Source organism: Pygocentrus nattereri, chromosome 9 (genome assembly GCF_015220715.1).
Source record: "Pygocentrus nattereri isolate fPygNat1 chromosome 9, fPygNat1.pri, whole genome shotgun sequence".
NCBI classification, from domain to species: domain Eukaryota; kingdom Metazoa; phylum Chordata; class Actinopteri; order Characiformes; family Serrasalmidae; genus Pygocentrus; species Pygocentrus nattereri.
Window position 1 is genome coordinate 42,981,315 of NC_051219.1, and position 21,072 is coordinate 43,002,386.

The 21,072-nt window shown below is 42.8% G+C and overlaps 1 protein-coding gene across 1 annotated transcript in view; it reads left to right on the plus strand.

Moving 5' to 3' along the window:
• Positions 1 to 2,310: 2,310 nt before the first annotated feature.
• sulf2b (sulfatase 2b) overlaps positions 2,311 to 21,072 on the plus strand; it is a 279,026-nt gene continuing 260,264 nt past the window's right edge. Inside the window, exon 1 of the mRNA XM_017700971.2 lies at positions 2,311 to 2,702. The gene's annotated coding sequence lies outside the window, so the exon portion shown is untranslated. The remainder of the gene's footprint in view (positions 2,703 to 21,072) is intronic.

A 21,072-nucleotide genomic window follows, 5' to 3' on the forward strand; every position in this document is an offset into this window, starting at 1 on the left:
ATCATATTAAACTCTATGGATTAAGAATGGGATGTCACTCAAGTTTAGCTGACTGTGGAATATTATTAGTGAGGAAATTTCACGACTGGACTGCACAGGTGGCGTCCGATCACGGCACCACGCTGGAATTCACTGAGCTCCTGAGAGCGACCCATTCTTTCACTAATGTCTGTAGAAGCAGTCTGCAGGCCTAGGGGCTCGGCTTTATACACCTGTGGCCATGGAAGTGATTGGAACACCTGAATTCAATGATTTAGATGGGTGAGTGAAAACATGTAAATATGTATTATTTTTTTCATTTTTACTAGTATACTCTTACTAACTACTAATCTGAATAGTTTATATTATTTGTTTGGGTGCCTGGGACCTTTGCACTGCATGTCTATGTGTGTATGAATGTACAGGCGTAGTTTGCCAGATAAATCATTGTTTCTTGACCTTGCTAACATCAGCAAGAGTAGTTAATGATCCAGCTGTGCTGTCTCTGATTTCAGTCACGTCCAGGCACTTGCATTACTAAGAAGCGAGTTATAACATAATAGAACATAATAATACTGTTAAAAGCCCCGTGTAGTCATATGCAAAAGTTTGCACAACATAGTTTTGTTGAAAATAATATAAACATGTCTGATACTTAATTACTTAACTTAAACTTAATTATGATTATTTCAATTTCTGTTTATTTGCTCAGTTTATCATATTGAATGAAATAAACACACACAGATACACACACACACACACACACACACACACACACACACATATACATGTACATATATACATAGACTATATTACCAAAAGTATTCACTCGTCTGCCTTAATATGATGTCGGCCCACCCTTTGCAGCTATAACAGCTTCAAGTCTTCTGGGAAGGCTTTCCGAGGTTTAGTGTGTTTATGGGAATTTTTGACCGTTCTTCCAGAAGCGCATCTGTGAGGTAAGACACTGATGTTGGACGAGAAGGCCTGGCTCACAGTCTCCGCTCTAATTCATCCGAAAGGTGTTCTATGACTCTTGAGCTGATCTGAAGGCCACATGAAGTTTGGAGGTCTGTAGTGATTGACTCTGTAGAAAGTTGGCGACCTCTGCGCACTATGCCCCTCAGCATCCGCTGACCCCACTCTGTCATTTTACGTGGCCGACCACTTCGTGGCTGAGTTGCTGTCGTTCCCAATCGCTTCCACTTTGTTATAATCCCACTGACAGTCGACTGTGGAATATTTAGTAGTGAGGAAATTTCACGAATGGACTTGCTGCACAGGTGGCGTCCGATCACGGTACCACGCTGGAATTCACTGAGCTCCTGAGAGCGGCCCATTCTTTCACAGAATAAAACCTCATATCTCCAGTTTTATAGTTTTTCAGTATTTGACAATTTGAAAATGACTGTTGGTCTTTTCACTGTGTGTAAATTTCATGTTGAATGGGCCAACAGAAATGACCCACAATGGCTTGGAAAAACGTCTGGTTCCATTGACTTACATTGAAATTAAAGTATATTTTTTCCTTCTCCTGTAAAGTTACTATTTTGGAAATATACGGTTGTCTTCCAACACCAGCTAAGCAAAAACAAGGCCATTTGAACAAGGCCAGCCAAATTTTTCCTTTGCACTGTATGTACATATGTACACTTACCGTACAGACATGGAAGAAAGGTCTTACAAAGAATTTTGGTTTCTAGTGGTCATTGGTTGGGGGATTCCTGCTGTGTGTGTGAGTTTGCAGCGGTTTGTACATCTACATATTTTCAGTATGTTTGCATGGATTGTTTAAGCAATTGAGCAATTTATTATGGTGTGTGTGTGTGTGTGTGCGTGTGCGTGTGTGTGTGTGTGTGTGTGTGTGAGAGTGCATGTGCAGACTGTGTTTGAGTCCCCCAACCTCAGAGCCTCTGTGGCTAACACAGGCCGAGATGCCACATGAATAGCTATTAATACTGCACACAAGAGCCAAGCTCTCTCACCCCTCCTCGCGCGCTCTCTCTCTCTCCCCTCTCTCTCTCTCTCTCTCTCGCTCTCTCTCTCCTCCTCTCTCTCTCTCTCTCATAGTCCATCTCTCTCTCTCTCTCTCTCTCTCGTGCTCTCTGTCTCTCATATTATCTCTCTATATCTCTCTCTCTCTCTCTCTCTCTCTCTCTCTCTCTCTCTCTCTCTCTCCCTCTCTAGGCAGGCTCCGCCTGTGCCTCTCTGAGAGTGTGTTGTGTGTTCAGATTGGGCACTGGCAGGGAGCACAACCCCCCCTTCACTCCGTCTCTCGGCCGCTGGGCGAGTGAGTGAGCGAGGGAGTGCGTAAGAAAGGCAAAGCGGCAGGCGTGTTTCAACAGATGGCTCTCAGTGTCCCGCTTCAGCCAGTACTCACTCTCTCTGTGCACTTAGAGCTTTCCTGTTAGAGAGAGAGAGAGACAGAGAGAGAGAGAGAGAGAGAGAGCAGTTCAGTTTAAGAAAGTGAAAGGGCTTTGAGAACTTCTCCTTTTTCGTTGTTTGAAAACTTTTCGTCTACTCTCTAGTGAGCAGTAGAGAGAAAAGATAGAGGGAGAGAGAGGAGGGTGGCGTGAGTGGGACGTTGACCCCCGCTGCTCTTACTCTCTCTTGGCCGGCTGCTCTGGGGGATCCACTGCTAGTCTCAGGCGGGACAATAAACCACCTGCTCCAAGTCCGGGGGCTTACACCGCCAACACTGGACCTGCAGCGCTGTGCGTGAGGTAGGCTCGTGTGACATGCCCTACTTTCCCCCTTCTCTCTCCCTCACTCTCTCTCTCTCTCTCTCTCTCTCTCTCTCTCTGCTGCACTTGCTCTGCTGACGTAGCCCTGGAGTAGCAGTGCTACATCGCCAGGCCTTTCCAGTGTTTCCACTTTGCCGTTTTCTGTCTCCACTGAATGTGTGCACATGGTTGCCGTTGCTGAGTGAGAATGGGAGGGTCTGTGCAACACTAAGGATAGTCTGATTGACAAGTGCAAGAAAAACTGGTTCTAGTTCTTCTTTTTGCTCTTAATATTAGAAGCTACCCGGGTGGCATAATGTATCGTTTAAGTCAGTATCGCGATACTGGCCTTGTGATACTGATACCTCAGCATATCGGCGCTGTTGGACCAAAACTTCCTATTTTCAAGAAAGTGACAACAGAAAATTTGACATTTTTTAAAACACTAATGGAAGTTAATGTAATGTTTTTATTTTCTTTCCCAAGAAATTATGGAGCTTTTTGATTGGGCAGTGAATCATAGAATCTTTACCCAGTTCAAGAGAGTAACCGGAGTGTTCAACTTGTGTTCAAAGCCTTTTGTAGTGGACTCTTTTTTCTGATTGTGAGGGCATCGTGACGCATTCGTGACATGCGCTGCTTCTAGTATTAGTAAAAATGATGCCGTTTGAAGATAAAGAGTAAGAATAATTGAAATGTGTAGTCAGAGTGAATATGTAATTTAGCCCATCCCAGGATTGATATGCTTATAACCTATCAACTGCCAGTTTCAGTAGAGGGTGGAACTGCAGTAGCCAATGGAATTTCTTTGTGATGACACACCAGCAGTCCGACGCCCCTCCTCCGTGAGAATATCCGAGAACATTGGTGGAACAGATGTTACAGTAAAGTAATTTCGGTGTCTATCAGTGGCTGTTTTATTCTACATTTCGGCGAAAGGACATTGTGACCTGCTCTCATTTAAATATTAAAACTTTTTACAGTCCTAACAAACTGAATGCTTATGCAGCTCACCTGAAATAATAACCCTAGAATGATCGAGGGATGAAAAGATATGCTTGCTTTATGCAAAGTCTTATGCAAAACTTTAAACACTCCTGGTCCAGTTACATAGATTAACACATCCTGTCTCATATTTGCTGAGTTGCCTTATTTGAAAAATATAACACATATGACAAACTTTTACATACAACTGTATGTGGCTATTCTCTACATCCCTAAGCCAGTTATTAATCTTGATATAGCTAGAGTTCAACATTGGCCCCATTTTATACTGTGTCTGTAATAACTGTGTTGTTACACATGAATAACATATGCAATAACAATGTAACTACTGATGGTTTGGTCAGTGTTACAGATGGGTTATAGAGCTACAGCCTGTGTAGTTACACATGTGTATCAACCTCAGTTTTGCCCTATAATCATATGTGTATCTTTTTGATACACCACAGATCAGAAGTCTTTTCCAGCATTTAAAGAAAGTATGTGTTGCGTAACATTTCTCTTGTTTTATGTAATTATAACTGAATAACTGTGTTGTAACAGGTTAACCTAATCACATGAGATTGGCTGATGCCATTGTATATTTATAACAACTACGCAGGAACTTTGCTGTAATGCAGTGTTAAAGCTACACTTTAAAATAGGTTCACAGCTCCTGTGTAGTTATGTAGGTACTGTGTAATAACAGAGTGGTAATGTAGACACTGTTTTGGGGAAAATGCTACAGACGGTCACATTACAGACTGGTTTAAAGCTGAAACTGGTTACAGTGTCTCAGCACTGGCAACATAAACACTGACTAAATGTTAGGAAACTGGGCAGATACAGTGTAAATAACGTCTTAATGGAAGTTATTACACACTTCCTTTTACTGCTGGGAAAAAAATTCCAAAATAAACTGCCGTTCCAGTCTGATTACAAATATAATTACATTTGTTATTACCATTGTGTAATTATATAAGAGTGAACAGGCTGTTACAATGAATAAGACACAATTGCGTAATTACATGAGGCAAAACTGAAGTTGTTCTTCTGTAATAGTGACTAAATCATTATTTCATTGTTGTTGCATATGTTGTTAACATGTAACTACACAGTTATTAGACATTTTGCCATTTTCTCTCTCCACTGAATGTGTTCATGTGGTTGCCGTTGCTGAGTGAGAATGGGAAGGTTTCTGAGCCAATAAGGATAGTCTGATAATGACTGGTTTCAGTTCTTTTTCCTTTTAATATTAGAAACTACTCAGGCTGCAATATATCGTTTGTTAAGTCAGTATCGCGATACTGGCCTCATGATACTGATACCTCAGCATATCGCCGCCATCGTAACAAAACATTTCATTTTACAGAACATTTTACAGAAAAAAAAAGTTTTAATGACTTCAGATGGTTGCAGATACAGTGTAAATAATGTCTTAATGCAAGTTATTACATACTTTCTTTTACTCCTTGTAAAGATGTTTGAAAACAGCTGCTATTCCAGTCTGATTACAAATGTAATTACATTTGCTATTACAATTGTGTAATTATATAAGAGAGAATAGGCTGTTACAATGAATAAGATACAATTGTGTAATTACATGAGGCAAAACTGGAGTTGGTGATGTCATTACTTAAGGTGTTCTGTAATAGTGACTAAATCATAAGGGGTTACATTGTTGCATATGTTGTTAACATGTAACTACACAGTTATTAGATGCTTATATGACGTGAGACCGAAAAAACCTCTCCCAAGTAATTGTGGGGCAGTTCTATTGATACACAATCATTGCAAAGCTGGTGTTTTCAAATTATGTAGGAAAGAAAACCATTAAGGTACCAATAGCAGTCTAGCCGTCTAGCTTCGTGTGTCTCACCTCTTAGAAAAACGTTGTCTGCCAGCAACATCACAAAACATCAGTGTATCTTCATGTTGACTGATCTTATCTCACAAACAGTTGTTAGTGCTTTTTTTGGATATTTACCCGATTTTCTCCTCAATTTTCCAATTCCACCCACTACTTAGGACTCCTTCAATCACACAATACTATGGGGGTGAAGGCTGCACAGGCTTCCTCTGAGACCTGTGAAACCAGCCACTGCTTCTTTTCGAACTGCCCCTCACGCAACGTCACAGGGCGGCCGAAAGCGCCAACCGCCAGATCAGTTAGGTCAGTTAACAGATGCCCGCGCTGACCAGTATCAGAGTGATGGGGGGAGAAGGGAGGCCATCCTGTCCACCCAGAGAGAGTGAGGCCAATTGTGCTCTCTTGGACTCCTGGCTACGGACGTCTGCAGCATCACCAGGGATCGAACTCACAACCTTCTGATGACATGGCCAGCACTTAGACGGTTGTGCCACTCGGGAGCTGACCAGTTGTCAATGTTTACGCCATCTGGTTCTAGCCTCCTCTCACTGGCCACAAAGCTGTAGGCTGACAGCTGTAGTAATAAAAGTGTGTACAGTATCTGCATTGATGATTGTGATTGGTTTACAAACTCTCTTTGATACAACTGTGTGTGTGTGTGTGTGTGTGTGTGTGTGTGTGTGTGTGTGTGTGTGTGTGAGGCTATTTATCTTTACCTTGGCGTAGATGTTTTGATTGACATGTTTACTCTGGCCAGCTAGCACTAGTTCAGACAGGAGCGGTCTCGCTAATGTTTGCATTTGCTTCCTAAATTCCCACAATATGGACCAGTGGTTTGGGGGGCAGCTGGGGACCACTTGCAAGGTTTTACCTCGACATGGGAAAGGTCTGAACCTCTTTCACACGCACACACAGCCACCTGAAATTCTCTGCCGGTTAAAGTAACAGAAGCATGGCCAACAGTCGTGTTTTCATTCTGCCATTTTTCCAGTTTTGCAAGGAGCAAGTGGGAGGGACATTAAATTTTCATGAGGTGAAACACTGCAGGGGCAAGAACTCGGGCTGCCCGGTCATGAAAACAAAGTGAGTAAAGCTCAGTGCTGGAGCCAATTAGGCTTTTCAGATCTCAGCAGTCTAAAATATGGAACCCGACAGGGCTGATGTGAAAACGAAGACCAGGACCAATTAGTAGTGTATGTATAGCCTAATTAGGTGATGCATTCAAATTAGGTTAGTCATTTAGTAAACTTGATCTAAAAATCTAATTGACTGCTGGAATCAGGTTCATAAATGTTTGCCAAGCGGACTTGCACTGAACTGTTTATTATAGAGAATGTGCAGAAGTCAAGAATAAGATGCTTTCATTTGTTTGCTTTCCAGGCTAAACAGGCATTTAAGTACAAGATATTCAACTAAATTCAATATTAAAGTTTTCAGTATTTGTGCTCTATGTTTTTTCAGGATACTCACTTTTTCAAAGAATTTTTCTCTTGAGCTGATCTGAAGGCCACATGAAGTTTGGAGGTCTGTAGTGATTGACTCTGCAGAAAGTCGGTGACCTCCGCGCACTATGCCCCTCAGCATCCGCTGACCGCTCTGTCATTTTACGTGGCCGACCACTTCGTGGCTGAGCTGCTGTCGTTCCCAATCGCTTCCACTTTGTTATAATCCCACTGACAGTTGACTGTGGAATATTTAGTAGTGAGGAAATTTCACGACTGGACTTGCTGCACAGGTGGCGTCCGATCACGGCACCACGCTGGAATTCACTGAGCTCCTGAGAGCGACCCATTCTTTCACTAATGTCTGTAGAAGCAGTCTGCAGGACTAGGGGCTCGGCTTTACACACCTGTGGCCATGGAAGTGATTGGAACACCTGAATTCAGTGATTTGGAATGAATTTGATCCTGAAGGAAATTTAGAAGCCAATAGCTGTCACAAAACCCAGTAAAAATAATACGGGTGAAACAATATAAAAAGAAGAAGAAATACAAAAAATCTACAGGCATATATACAAATATAAATTATTTAATAATTATAATTATATAAAAAATATAAAATTCTGCAATAAGATCTATCCTGGGGTCAGAATGGCAGTGCAATAATGACTGTACAAGGAGGTGCAGGAATCAGCATATAATGACAATACTGAATAAATATGTGCACATATTGGTACTGAAATAAAGTGTTCGTTGTGCAAGGTGCCTGATAGGGGATACAGAAGCTGCAATATGTACAGCAAGGTGTCCATATGTACAGATGGATAGAAAAAACCTATGATTTAGCCAGAGATTCATATTCAGTCCTCATGTCTCCTCTTCCCTCTTCTCTGTTCTCTTCTGGCCCCACTGGGAAGAGTTGAAGAACCTGATGGCTCTAGGAACAAAGGTTCTCCTGAGTCTGTCAGTTGAGCAGCTCTGTGACAGCAACCAACCACTAAACATGGTCCTCTTGTGCATGATGATGGTGTGCCGTCATCCTCCATAATGGGGGCAGCCGTGGGCTGGAGGTTAGGGAAGTGGCCCTGTGACCAGAAGGTCGCCGGTTCAATCCCCAGCCGACAGCACATGACTGAGGTGTCCTTGAGCAAGACGCCTAACCCCCAATTGCTCCCCGGGCGCTGTGGATAGGGCTGCCCACCGCTCCGGGCAAGTGTGCTCACTGCCCCCTAGTGTGTGTGTTCACTAGTGTGTATGTGGTGTTTCACTTCATGGATGGGTGGAATTTCCCCAGTTGTGGGATTAAAGAAGTATCACTTAACTTAATGGAGATCAGATTGTGCAGTTGTACAGATGGGACGGCGTGTTGGCTGGGTTTGCTCACTGTAGAACTGTATATTCTGGCATGTCATCACCCAAATGTGCAGCTACTTTTTGATTTAGTGTGAGGATTCAGTGTGAGAATGCACTGATTCAGCATTGTTGATTGGGAACTAAACCATAAAAAACAGCCAAACAAAATAAGAAACCACGGTAACAGAAAGTTTCTTACGCTCTGCACGTTTCCTTACATTACTATTACATGCATAGCGAACTTGAAATGTTAAAACAAATGCCAGTGCATTTTGAGTTAATATGATTATTGTTCTAAAGTGGAGTAATTTGACTTTTCTCCCTTGCATATTCTCATGCCATGTGCATGTGTTCACTCGCTCTCACGCGAGCCCCCGGCATGTCACTGCTTGCATAAGCCGAGACTTACACTATATTACCAAAAGTATTCACTCACCCATCCCAATCATTGAAATCAGGTGTTCCAATTATTTCCATGGCCACAGGTGTATAAAGCCGAGCCCCTAGGCCTGCAGACTTCTTCTACAGACATTAGTGAAAGAATGGGTCGCTCTCAGGAGCTCAGAGAATTCCCGCGTGGTTTATTATAACAAAGTGGAGGCGACTGGGAACAACGTGATGATTCGTGTGGGAGAACTTGACTGACCTCAACCCCATAGAACACCTTTGGGATGAATTAGAGCGGAGACCGTGAGCCAGACCTTCTCGTCCAACATCAGGGTCTGACCTCACAAATGGGCCTCTGGAAAAACAGACAAAAATTCCCGTAAACACACTCCTAACCCTTTTGGAACACCTTCCTAGAAGAGTTAAAGCTGTTGTAGCTGCAAAGGGTGGGCCGACATCATATTAAACCCTATGGATTAAGAATGGGACGTCACTCAAGTTCATGTGTGTGAAGGCAGAAGAGGGAATACTTGGTGCATGATCATATTTAACACAGTTGAATTGATTGCAACGTCAAGTGAAAAGAATGAATTAAGTCATCTATTTTGAACACCTTACATCAAGTGATTGAGATGATGCAAGCACAATGCAACTGTAGCAAGACTCACAAGTTCATTCTGACACTGTCAGCAGTAAAATCGCCCGAAAGGTCCTTTGGTGTGAGGCCGGCATTATTTGGTGCGTACCAGAATTTGTATGGCAGTGTTTTCACTTGTTCCAGCGAATAGAACATTCCTAACAGAGCATCCACACCAGGATTTGTGTTAATCAAACCAAACCTGCCAGGTCTGAATGCTTCCTCAGGGACTTACAGTAACCTTATAGCACCTTCATTTTCCTTCATTCTCTTTGTTTTTCTATTTTGCTTATTTTACCTTGGCTCTGTCTATGCCCCTCTCCCTGGGAGAGTGGCGATTGATTGAGAGCAGGTTGGGTTGCACTGTAAACCAAAGCAAAGCCGATGTCAGTGACATAGAGAACTCTTTTTATATCCTGTCAGTGTTTTTCCTGTGTTGGTGGTGTCACATGTTTCAAGACTTTCAATTCAAGAGGTTTTCAATACAAAACACTGCATGGATATTAGTGTTGATTTGAACAACTCGTTGTTAGTCTCTAGAAATCTCAAGAAAGAGAAGTTTGAGTTGAAGGTTAGGTGGTGTTGATGTTGTTGGTACTCAGTGGTCTGGTGGACCCACTGAATTGTTGTTTTAAACCAATACAGCCATAAAAAGTTATGTAAAAATACCAGATGTTTAAAATATCACAAGTGTGCAGCGTATGGTTCGTCTTTAGCAGCTGTAGCCAGTCAGCAGCCTGTCTATGTTGTCCACCCTCACACACACACACACACACACACACACACACACACACACTAACATGTGTAATATAAATGTGTGGGGGGTGAACAGAGTGAAGACCCTGAAAATGGGTTATTTTATATGCTCTTCACTGAAAATGAGCGAAGCCCAAGAATCTGAGGTCGAAATAACAATAAATAACATCATTCTTTCTTTTGGTAAATTTTGAAAATAAAAATATGTAACACAACACATAATTGTGTGGTTGTATTATGTCACATTTAATATGTTAAACAATGGCCCAAGCTACAAATAAACATCAGAGGTCTTTTGCAGGCTTCAATTGTCTGCATTCAATTTGGGACAGCAAAAAAATGTTATTTGAGAATAACCATTAGTCATGTGGCTGATGTAAGACATAAATCAGTGATTATTTTAAAGATTTTTCCATAAGATGCTATAAAATCAAGCTTGCTACCGTACACACACACACACACACACACACACACACCGCTTTCTAGGAATGTATGTGTCCCTGTTTCCATATAAGTAGGTAATATAGTAGGTATGTAGGTAATTCTCTGTTCAGAGTGGATTATTGTATTTGGGTTGCTGGGTGGGACGTGGCTCACTGTTGATAACTGTGTATCTGTAAATTTATGGTGGAACCCAACACATCCCTCTCATCATCCATGGTTTCTTTAAGGGTGCGTCCACCCTCTTTAAAACAAGCCAGAGCCTGAACCAAGTCTAATGAGAAAAATCGGCCTAAATCCGGCCCGAAAACGAAATAGTTTTGTACGGGGTTTGGTGAGCAGACGTCTAACGTTATGCGCATGAGAAAGAGAGAAATTGAGCTCTAGAATGTAATTCGAGAGTGAAAAATGCAAGTTTTCTTCTTTTCCTGTGTCTTTAAGGCACAATATATACAAAGGCATACCGTACACAAAGGCTTACATGTGTAAGCACAAAAACCAAGTATTCAGCGAACACTGTGTTTGCACTGTGTGTGCAGCTAAAGCAAGGCCTGGTGAATATTTCATTGGCTCAGACATCCCCCCACATTGGTACAACTTGTCTGGTTTATGGCAGTGAAGTCATGGTCTTGAATAGAAAGTATAAGCCCCCCTTCACCTGCTGTGTATGTGTGTGGCCTTGCTGCTGGGGTGGGAAGGGCTCTGTTGGCTCCAGCCTCTGTTTTCGTACATTATTTACACTCTAGACATGTGCCCTCCCTTTTCCCTCCATTCAACTTCTCTTGATTCCTGTGTATATCCATCTAGACATCCATCTAGCCATGCACATTCAGCCCTCATCCCTTGCCATCCCTCCCCTCCCCCAGGCTATAGCTGGTTGTCCTTGGTGACCTTTTGCCATTAAACGCTAAACCTGAACTGCTGTAGCAGCTCCTTCACAACCCCACAGACCGGGGCATGACACAAACAAACAGCCAATAGGTCTGCCAGTCATCTATAATGGATGAAAACCACATCCTGCGCCTCCTTTGACTGGTCTCGGTAAGCCTTCTCTGGGTGAGTGTACCAGTTTCCTGTCCCGCTAACAGCTGCCAAAAAGGTGGTGTTGCTTGACTCTAGGTGTCAACGATGCTGTCAGGTGTTTATGCCTGTTGAAAAGGTCACCGTGTGCTCTTCAGGAGTTTCAAGTACAGTTTTGGTGGGTTTGTTGGAGTCTTTGACAATGTAAATGGTGTAAGGTGAAGACCGAACTCTTAGAAGGTAGCAGATGATGGATTTGGCTGCACTAGAAAACACATTGCTGCCTAAAACAGGAAAACGTATGCACTATATGTAAACCACAACTGCTTTACCCGAATCCGTAATATAGAAATTCTGCCTGTTTCGGAGGTTTGTTGGTTTTACACTCTGCATTTTGTGCTTCTAGGATAAATTACCATGGAAATGTACCGAAGCAGACTGTATTGTCGGCTTTGTGTATGAGCAAGGAAATTTATGGACTCTGATCTTAGATTTAGCAGTCGTGTCAAAGCAGTTACTAAATTAGCTTTTTTTCACCCTAAGAACATCAACAAGATCAGAGATTTTCTGACTGAAGCATACCTAGATTCCAGGATTGATCACTGTAATGGTCGTCTAACTGGACTAAGAAAAAAGACAATCAAACAGGTTGTACTGTTTTAAAGTGCAGCTGTCAGAGTCTCATTAGGGGTAAAAAAAAGGGACACCCCCCCCCCCCATTCTTAAATCCTTAGACCGGATATCAGTCTGTTCCAAAAAATGGCTTCAAGTTGCTGTTACTGTTCTATAAATTCCTCAATGGAGGCAGTCGTGGGCTGAAGGTTAGGGAACCAGCCCTGTGACTGGAAGGTCGTCGGTTTGATCCCCTGAGCCAACAGTACATGACTGAAGTGTCCTTGAGCAAGACACCTAACCCCCGGATAGGGCTGCCCACCGCTCTGGGCAAGTGTGCTCACTGCCCCCTAGTGTGTGTGTTCACTAGTGTACATGTGGTGTTTCACTGCATGGAAGATGCAGTTGTGCTGACTTTTATTTTGGCCTTATTGTCTTTGTGGAGAGTTGTGGTTTTCACAGCAGGGGGTTCTCGATTCCTCCCCTTTGATCCCTCATTGCTCACAGCTCAACTAAATCTACAGGTATAATAATACAAGTATAATAATAATAATAATTATAATAATAATACTATATTTTATCTATATAGCACACGTTTCATGAAAGCATCAACTCAAGGTGCTTTACAGGAAAATAAAGCAAAATTCATAAACCCAATTTCAACTCCAGAATGCGGCAGCACCGCTTATCTTCAATCTCCCCATGTCACCCCACTGCTGCGCTCCCTTCACTGGCTTCCTGTAGCTGCATCAGGTTTAAGACCCTAATGCTGGCCTACAAAGCCAGAAATGGACCAGCCCCTACCGACTTGATGGCAATAGTGAAATCTCAAACTGGACCATGAGCCCTTCGAGCTTCGAGTGCAGCTCGGCTTGACCAGCCATCCTTCAAGGCGCGTGGAAGACAAGCGTGGAGACTGTTCTCTGTACTGGAGCCCAAGAGGAGGAATGACCTCCCACTGGCTGTCTGTACAGCAGAGTCTCTCACTGTCTTCAGACGCAGACTGAAGACCGTCTCTTTACACAGCACTTAAATCAGCACTGAATTAAGTATTGATTGCAATATATTGTGCTGCACTTATATATCATATTTTATTGCACTCTGTATTGTAGTTTATTGTATTGTAGTTTATTGTATTGTAGTTTATTGTATTGTAGTTTATTGTATTATAGTTTATTGTATTGTATTGCATGGCACAGAGTTCTGTGTTCAGCTCTGCTCCTTTTCTCTCTGTATCTACACTGACTTTTGTTTCTATCAGTATCTGAGCTCAGGACCATCTTTCTCTCTAACCTACTGGTAACTATCAAAGCTACTTTCTCTAGACAGACAAAGCTCTTCTTGTAAGTCGCTCTGGATAAGAGCGTCTGCTAAACGCTGTAAATGTAATTGTAAATATAAACCCATCTGAAGAGTCTTAATATTGTCCTTAAAAGGACACAGAAAACCCATGAAACGAAATCCATGAAACACTTTAAAAGGAAATTTCAGAAAATAATACAAAAAAAAATCCGGAGTTCACAAACAAAGCAGAACAGTTCATGAAAACAGCTCTAAAAAGGAAAGTCGTCAAACTCCCATCGTAAAAAGAGACGCAGAATAACTTAAAACGAAACAAGAATTAAAAAGAAGGGAAAAGAAATAAAGAACCAGAATTCCGATATGCTAAATCACAGTCACCCATGGAGCGGAACTTGGAACGTGGAACTACCAGCAGATTTGAGGATCCAGACCAAGCAGGACTGAGGAAATCAAAGATCCTGCAAACATTAATGTAAACATTTATAGACCGAAAGTAAAAAAACACCATAAAAATAAAAATCTTAAACCGTGTGTTATTTTTGATTTTTATTCATCCCCTCTTCTTTTCCTCAAGCCGAGAAGGGGCTGCCCTTGCTGCCAGCTCTCGGGGCTGCCCGGGTGGAACAGATTGGGCCTGATCCGGGATTTTGACTTCCGAAAAGGGAGACAGTTTCCTGGATTTTGCGGATGGTGTCTTTTTTTTTTCTTTTTGGCTTTGTTAGGTGCAAACAAAGTCTTGAGTAAAGGCAAAGGCCTGTCTCCAACCCCCCAACCCACCCACCCCTTTTTTCTCTTTGGGCCATGCTTTTGCATCAACCCTAAACAGAACAGCAGGGAGCCGCTCTCCTTATTCAGAAGCACTTCACCCTGCTAATAGCGTGTTTGCTAATCAGCAGGAGCTGCTGTGTGTGTTTCCTGTTAGCGCTTGAGTGGGGTTTTTCAGCTTATCGTGATGTGGTGGTGTGTGGGCTGTTTGAGATACGCTCTCTTAACCCCAGCATGCTTGATGATGTCACATGGGACCACCCACTGGTTATTGAAGAGCAATGATTGGATGGGTTACAAAGCATTTTCAGACCACGCAGGAAAGACTAAAACGAGCTGATAAAGGTGGAAGAAAAATCCTTCACACATGCATGAAAGTGTACGGCGTTTATATATTTTCATTCACCCTTACGCGAGTGCTGTAAGAGAAAAGTTCGATATCGTAATATTTCTTAAATGCAGGGTGATGCAAGAAGATTTCATCACAGATCAGTGCAGTGAGCTGTAAACGGTTTAAATGAGTGTAAAGTTTATTATGTAGTTCTACAAGGTCTCAGTCTGAACCTCCTCCAGCTGGACGGACGACATCAACACCACAGTCAAACTCATCCCAGACTGGACTGAGCGTGTCGGGCGTCGCTGCTCTCACGGCTCTTTCAGTGGGATTTCGGAGATCATCCAGTGCTGTGGAACCAGCGCCGAACGCTCTGAGCTGCTGGAGCTTCACTGCTGATGAAAATCAGGCTGCACAGTTCTGACGGATTCACTCTTATTGACGTGGAGAACGCAGAACACTCTGCTCAGGGGTCTCAGCTCCTCTCAGACTGAAGGAGCCGGTCAGAAACTCTATGACCCTTTATTACAATTGGATTGTGATTGGTTCCTCGGCGCCTCGTCGTTTTGAAACCGGACCAATCTTTTTGGATCACCCAGTATATTGCTGAGACTATTAGCTTGGTGTGAACATAATATGGCAAGGCTTACAGAGAAATAAGCCTTATAATAGCAGGTACAATTGGAAATGAATGACCTGCTACTTTGTCACCTTGCCTCACTCACTGCCTGTGAAATTTGTCGAACCCACGGCAAAGACTACAGCATAGAATGTGCACAAGCATGACTCCGTTGAGTAAAAATGTATTCTCAACATGTATTTTTAGCTTCCTGAAGGCCTAGAAGGCCCCTCTGCTTTGTGCAGAATGACTGAGTGTTGTTAAAGGTTTATAAATTACATTGACATTTGTTACACAACATAAACTACATTGCAGGTAGAGAATAAATGCTGCTGGTGGTCAAATTATAGATAATTAGAGGCAGAACGTTTGAGTGTGATAAGGTAAACATGAAGACAGTGAAGGGACGAGTTCAGAAAAGATGATGACAGGTTGGTGGAAAGATGGGCAGACACAGCAGAGTGTTTTTATGGGAAAGGATTGCTGACATGCAAACAAAACCTGTTATTCCTTTCTCTGTGACAGAACTCATTTACACTTCAGGGAGATTCCGACTGCCGTCGGAATCCACTGGAAACAGAAACTTGCTTTCATACACTTAGCTTAACACCAACGTACGTTACATGCAGTGGAAAAAGAAGTGTGTGCAAGCATGTTTGTGTGTGTGTGTGTGTGTGTGTGTGTGTGTGTGTGTGTGTACTGCACTTATAAATTCTCGGCAATGGGTTTGTACACACAGTTGTAGAATTTAGGCCTGTCAAATTAATCATCAATGAAATTTCATCAGATGATAAATTGCCTTCTACTTAATTGTGATTAATGACTGCCTCCATCTTGCCCTATCCACTGCCTCCTCTACTTTTACACCAACCATCTCCATGTCCACCTTCACTACATCCATAAACCTTCTCTGAGGTCTACCTCTTGTCCTTCTACTCAGCAGCTCCATCTCCAACATTCTTTGCCCAATATATCCACTATTCCTCCTCAACACATGTCCAAACCATCTCAACCTGGCCTCTCTGGCTTTATCTCCAAACTGCTCCACCTTCACCGTCCCTCTGATCTGCTCATTTCTAATCTTGTCCATCCTTGTCACTCCCAACGAAAATCTCAGCGTCTTCATCTCCGCCACCTCCAGCTCAGCCTCCTGTCTTTTAGACAGAGCCACAGTCTCCAAACCAGACATCATAGCAGGACGCACTACTGTCTTGTAAACCTTCCCTTTCACTCTTGCTGCTATCCTTCTGTCACACATCAGCCCTGACACCCGTCTCCACCCACTCCATCCTGCCTGCACCCTCTTCTTCACCTCTTTTCTACCCTGTCCATTGCTCTGGATGGTTGACCCAAGATATTTGAAGTCATCCACCTTTACGACCTCTACTCCTTGCATCTTCACCTTTCCACCTGCCTCAAATACAGTATTAGTCTAAAGTAGCCAAATTGTCTGTTGACTTGTTTTGCCTCCTAGTTGTTTGCCTCCTAATTTCTGCAGGTATCAGCCCAAGCCTGATACTGAGTGTCGTATCGAGGCCACCTGTAAACAGTTTAGATAAGCCTCCAACCCTTGAAGAGGAACTAATGTGAAATGACATGTTTTGATTTAAACTTTGTTTGTTTGCAAAATCTGGCCTGTCCAAACTCCGTGAGAAGACAGGTTGGTTCTTATTAGCAGGCCAACAGAAACATTTTCAGTGTGGTGTATCAGTCAGGGCTTGGCCTTAAGCCACAACTCACAGAGACACTTTCACACAGAGCTACAGGAATGCAAGCCAGACACACACACACACACACACACACACACACTTTGGGGTCAGCTCATTTAGCTTAGAAACTTGTGTACAAAGTATGCCAGTCATGGTTGTGCTGAGCCCAGTGTGTGTTGGCAATCAGAGGTTTATTAAGGATGGTTAGGTGCCCGTTTAAATGTCCTTCAATTAATACAAATAAAATAAAATTGCAATAAATAAATCAAAGAACGTTTCTACTTAATTAAATAGGTAAGATGTAAGCAAAGTTATCCAGAGTGTTTTGATGTGATTGTAATTGGAGAGAAAGTGACCAGCTTGTTATTCTTTACAGTGGTGCTGATAGGAACCAGGGCTTGCAATTCTGAACACTAATATTTTATTTTATTCCATTTTATTTACTCTCTGAAACAAGCAGTGAACCTATAGGCATCTTCTGATTTTCACATGTAATGTTATAACAGTAAAATAGTGACAAATCTGGAAAAAAAAAGTCATTGATGGGAACAGTTTGGCCCTGCAAGCACCTCTCCAGCATGACGGTATTCAAAATGTGGGACCGCTGTAAAACTTTCCTTTCTCCAGATTACTGTAATTTATTGTCTCAGGCATCAGACAATGTATTAGTAATAATTCAATGCTTTTAATCATTTAAACACATCACATCTGGTTCCTATCACCACCACTGTGAACAATTCTCCACATCAAACTGCTCAACCCCTCAACAAAATACTCAACACCTTCACCTTTTCTAGGATGCATCACAAGTCAAACCCTAAACCCTAATGCTAGCCCAGGTATTTACTGGCAGGTGTTTAGACTGCACACACTCTCACCTATGGTCACGAGCTTTGGGTAGTGACCGAAAGAACGAGATCGTGGATACAAGCGGCTCAAATGAGCTTTCTCCGCAGGGTCGCCGGGCTCTCCCTTAGAGATAGGGTGAGAAGATCGACGATTCAGGAGAGGCTCGGAGTAGAGCCGCTGCTCCTCCACGTTGAGAGAAGCCAGTTGAGGTGGTTCGGGCATCTGGTAAGGATGGCCTCTGGACGCCTCCCTAGGGAGGTGTTCCAGACATGTCCGATGGGGAGGAGACCCCGGGGAAGACCCAGGACACGTTGGAGGGATTATATCTCTCGACTGTCTTGGGAACACCTCGGTATCCTTCTGGAAGAGCTGGAGGAGGTGGCAGGGGAGAGGGAGGCCTGGGCCTCTTTGCTTAGGCTGCTGCCCCCACAACCTGGACTCGGATAAGTGGTTGAGGATGGATGGATGGATGGATGGATGGATGGATGGATGGATGGATGGATGGATGGATGGATGGATCAATGGATGTTTAGACTGCCTCACGTGTCAGGCTCCAGTCCTCGTTGGCCAAAACTCTGCTGACTTCAGCTCACATTGTCAGTAAACACACCTGATTCAGCTCATCAGCTAATAAGCAAGGCCTTCAGGAACTGAATTCAGAGGGATTAGGGTAAACGCTGATCTCCACAGTGAGGCTCCACAGCCTCCACAGGCCTGGAAGGTTTTCCTTTGACATGCCTGGACTGCCTGTTTGGGCCCTCTAGGCCTTCAGAGAAGACCATTTCTGAAAACTAAGAAATAAATAAATAAATGTCTATAAAATAAGAACAGCAGAACATTTTTCGTTCATCAAGGTACAAACAGTGTAAATGTTCCCTGAAAGGTTCTACAGTGGTTCTAAGGTCTGATTGTGGAGCTTAAATCAGTTCCTCCAGGTGAAAAGTTGGTGTTTGTACCTTTTCATAACCGAATGATTTAAAACAGAAACAGTGGAATAAAAGCCTGGAGGTGAGGCGAGGTGGGGTGTGTGGAGTCAGTCCAGTTTAGAACAGATCATTTCAGTGGATTATGGTTCAGTTATGTTCCCTGACTAAAGGTGCTGAGATGGAGCTTTGAGGGTCCCACCCCAGTGAGAGTTAAGTACCCTTTTTTTGAGAGTGTGTGGTATGAAGGTACTTCTCCTATTGGACAGAAAGCCTTACTTTTCCAGTTCACTATCAGTATAATTAGGAAATGACAGTGACATCATGCAGTTTTGTTTTGATTTACAATGGGTGGGATCAATTTCTTGAAATAAAACATCATGCCAGGAAAAGTCATTGGACGCAAGCTTTAACCCAGCTGATGAGTTTCTGTCTATTGTTCAATAGAAGAGCTGTTCACTGAAGCACAGCCGCAAAATTTAAGGTAAAATATATGTTGACATCTGATGCAAGCCCCAAGTAAAACACATGGAAACGCTTTCACTAGAAAAGGTAATGTGTACCACTGTTACAATAAAGCATCGCAAATCTCATAAGGGTGCCAGCAGAAAAGATCCTTATTGTTGCAGTGGGTTATTTTCTCGTTTTCTGAGCCAGTTTTGACATTTATGGCCTCAACTGAGGACCTAGCTCTGATGTCCGCTGCCTGTTTGGACTCCAATAATTAGACATCATAGCTATTCCAAATATAAATGCCTGAAGAACACTTTTAGTTTGACATGGAAACAAAATTGCTTACTTTGCAAAGTTATGTGAATGTTAAATTTAAGCATTGTAAGCAATTCACTCAGAATGCCCACCATGAATGACCAGTATTATGTATAAAGGGGAGAAATACATGCCAAGGGCCGCATATCAGGGCTGTCGAAAGAAAACCTTGTATCTCCATTTTTGTCATTTTTTAGTTTTTGGCATCATTTGAAAACCACATTATGTGTAAATGGACTAAAAGAAATGGTCCAAAACAAACTTGGAGAAAATTCTGGTTCCATTGACTTGCATTAAAAAATAAAGTAGGTTTTTTCCTTCTCCTGTAAAGTTTCCCTTTTGGAGATATGAGGTTTTCTTTCCGACAACAGCTACATAGAACAATGATACAGGCGAATGGTGAAAAGATATTAGGTTACAGTAACAAGCTGTAAGTAATGGATATGCAGTGTTTAAAAACTCCAGCAGCACTGCTGTGTCTGATCTACTCAGACCAGCGCAATACACACTAACACACCACCACCACGTCAGTGTTACTGCAGTGCTGAGAATGACCCACCACCCAAACAGTACCTGCTCTGTGAGGGTCCATGGAGGTCCTGACCACTGAAGAACAGGGTAACAGAGTATCAGAGAAACAGATGGACTACAGTCTGTAACTGTAGAACTACAGAGTGCAGCTATACAGTCAGTGGAGCTGATAAAGTGGACAGTGAGTGTAGAAACGAGGAGGTGGTCAGAATGCTCTGCATGTTTGGTGTATAATGCAGTGCATTTGAATTAAATTTTGGCAAGTGTTTTAACCACATACACATATATACCTTATCAAGCTCCCTCTTACACACAGGCAAACGTCAGCGCAGTCAGTGCAGCAGGACAAACTAAGGTGACGAGGAGAGGAGTAGGAGAGAAGAAGAGAGTAAAAACGAAGGGCTTAGTGAAACAGAGATAAGAAAAAGCAGGTAAGCTCTAGCACCCCCCAACCCCCACACCCTTTTGCGTCCTTTTGCGGCTTTGCACCATCATGTCAAGCCAACCTGAGCTCTCTCATTTCTCGCCTCACTGCGCCCACTCTTTCTTTCTATTCTCTCCTTTCTCCTTCTTTCACTCGCTCTCCCCTCCTCTTGAACTCAGCCAAGCTCTTTCCAGCACAAGACCGGAGCTTACCGAGATAAGCCACACGTAACTCGGCTTCATGCATACTTAATCTGATAAGGGTCATTGGGTTCATTGGCTTGTGAATGCAGTGGAGGGGTCCTGACTTAGCCGCCATTATATCTCCCTCTCAGCTATAATCCTCTGTAACGATCCAATCTGTAACGACTCGCGGCAGCTATCTTTGGAAGAAATAATCTGAATGTGTTGTTTCTTGGCTACATATTTGGCGTATCCCCCATTTTAAGTTGGCCTGCTGCTTAATTAGCTCGGAAATTCCGTTGTTATATGTGCCGGAGGTGGAGTCGGAGTGCTTAAATGACCCGGGTTGTGACAGTTTAGCTTAGCAACCATGAGAAACAGCTCAGCAGGGTGACTAAATGAATGCTGACCTGAGACCTGCAATAATTGTCTGTGAAATTTTATAATAATAACAATAACAATAATAAC